Genomic DNA, 3,074 nt, shown 5'->3' with positions numbered 1-3,074 from the left:
CAACTCACTCATATACTATGTACTACACTGTGCGTTTCTTAAATTCTAAGTTTTTCAGTGCAACTCACTCATATACTATGTACTACACTGTGCGTTTCTTATATTCTAAGTTTTTGAGTGCAACTCACTCATATACTATGTACTATACTGTGCGTTTCTTATATTCTAAGTTTTTCAGTGCAACTCACTCATATACTATGTACTACACTGTGCGTTTCTTATATTCTAAGTTTTTCAGTGCAACTCACTCATATACTATGTACTACACTGTGCGTTTCTTATATTCTAAGTTTTTCAGTGCAACTCACTCATATACTATGTACTACACTGTGCATTTCGTGTAATGCGGGTTTTTCAGTAAATTCTAAGTTTTTCAGTGCAACTCACTCATATACTATGTACTACACTGTGCGTTTCTTATATTCTAAGTTTTTCAGTGCAACTCACTCATACACTATGTACTACAATGTGCGTTTCTTATATTCTAAGTTTTTCAGTGCAACTCACTCATATACTATGTACTACACTGTGCATTTCGTGTAATGCGGGTTTTTCAGTAAATTCTAAGTTTTTCAGTGCAACTCACTCATATACTATGTACTACACTGTGCGTTTCTTATATTCTAAGTTTTTCAGTGCAACTCACTCATATACTATGTACTACACTGTGCGTTTCTTATATTCTAAGTTTTTCAGAGCAACTCACTCATATACTATGTACTACACTGTTCGTTTCTTATATTCTAAGTTTTTCAGTGCAACTCACTCATATACTATGTACTACACTGTGCGTTTCTTATATTCTAAGTTTTTCAGTGCAACTCACTCGTATACTATGTACTACACTGTGCGTTTCTTAAATTCTAAGTTTTTCAGTGCAACTCACTCATATACTATGTACTACACTGTGCGTTTCTTATATTCTAAGTTTTTCAGTGCAACTCACTCATATACTATGTACTACACTGTGCGTTTCTTAAATTCTAAGTTTTTCAGTGCAACTCACTCATATACTATGTACTACACTGTGCGTTTCTTATATTCTAAGTTTTTCAGTGCAACTCACTCATATACTATGTACTACACTGTGCGTTTCTTATATTCTAAGTTTTTCAGTGCAACTCACTCATATACTATGTACTACACTGTGCGTTTCTTATATTCTAAGTTTTTCAATGCAACTCACTCATATACTATGTACTACACTGTGCGTTTCTTATATTCTAAGTTTTTCAGTGCAACTCACTCATATACTATGTACTACACTGTGCGTTTCTTATATTCTAAGTTTTTCAGTGCAACTCACTCATATACTATGTACTACACTGTGCGTTTCTTATATTCTAAGTTTTTCAGTGCAACTCACTCATATACTATGTACTACACTGTGCGTTTCTTAAATTCTAAGTTTTTCAGTGCAACTCACTCATATACTATGTACTACACTGTGCGTTTCTTATATTCTAAGTTTTTCAGTGCAACTCACTCATATACTATGTACTACACTGTGCGTTTCTTATATTCTAAGTTTTTCAGTGCAACTCACTCATATACTATGTACTACACTGTGCGTTTCTTATATTCTAAGTTTTTCAGTGCAACTCACTCTTATACTATGTACTACACTGTGCGTTTCTTATATTCTAAGTTTTTCAGTGCAACTCACTCATATACTATGTACTACACTGTGCGTTTCTTATATTCTAAGTTTTTCAGTGCAACTCGCTCATATACTATGTACTACACTGTGCGTTTCTTATATTCTAAGTTTTTCAGTGCAACTCACTCATATACTATGTACTACACTGTGCGTTTCTTAAATTCTAAGTTTTTCAGTGCAACTCACTCATATACTATGTACTACACTGTGCGTTTCTTATATTCTAAGTTTTTCAGTGCAACTCACTCATATACTATGTAGTACACTGTGCATTTCGTGTAATGCGATTTTTTCAGTAAATTCTAAGTTTTTCAGTGCAACTCATTCATATACTATGTACTATATGTGCGTTTCTTATATTCTAAGTTTTTCAGTGCAACTCACTCATATACTATGTACTACACTGTGCGTTTCTTATATTCTAAGTTTTTCAGTGCAACTCACTCATATACTATGTACTACACTGTGCGTTTCTTATATTCTAAGTTTTTCAGTGCAACTCACTCATATACTATGTACTACACTGTGCGTTTCTTATATTCTAAGTTTTTCAGTGCAACTCACTCATATACTATGTACTACACTGTAAGTTTCTTAAATTCTAAGTTTTTCAGTGCAACTCACTCATATACTATGTACTACACTGTGCGTTTCTTATATTCTAAGTTTTTGAGTGCAACTCACTCATATACTATGTACTATACTGTGCGTTTCTTATATTCTAAGTTTTTCAGTGCAACTCACTCATATACTATGTACTACACTGTGCGTTTCTTATATTCTAAGTTTTTCAGTGCAACTCACTCATATACTATGTACTACACTGTGCGTTTCTTATATTCTAAGTTTTTCAGTGCAACTCACTCATATACTATGTACTACACTGTGCATTTCGTGTAATGCGGGTTTTTCAGTAAATTCTAAGTTTTTCAGTGCAACTCACTCATATACTATGTACTACACTGTGCGTTTCTTATATTCTAAGTTTTTCAGTGCAACTCACTCATACACTATGTACTACAATGTGCGTTTCTTATATTCTAAGTTTTTCAGTGCAACTCACTCATATACTATGTACTACACTGTGCATTTCGTGTAATGCGGGTTTTTCAGTAAATTCTAAGTTTTTCAGTGCAACTCACTCATATACTATGTACTACACTGTGCGTTTCTTATATTCTAAGTTTTTCAGTGCAACTCACTCATATACTATGTACTACACTGTGCGTTTCTTATATTCTAAGTTTTTCAGAGCAACTCACTCATATACTATGTACTACACTGTTCGTTTCTTATATTCTAAGTTTTTCAGTGCAACTCACTCATATACTATGTACTACACTGTGCGTTTCTTATATTCTAAGTTTTTCAGTGCAACTCACTCGTATACTATGTACTACACTGTGCGTTTCTT

This window comes from Mus caroli, unplaced genomic scaffold (assembly GCF_978045245.1).
Source record: "Mus caroli unplaced genomic scaffold, Mus_caroli_1 scaffold_25, whole genome shotgun sequence".
In the NCBI taxonomy this organism is placed as follows: Eukaryota; Metazoa; Chordata; class Mammalia; order Rodentia; family Muridae; genus Mus; species Mus caroli.
This window is presented reverse-complemented; position numbering follows the sequence as displayed.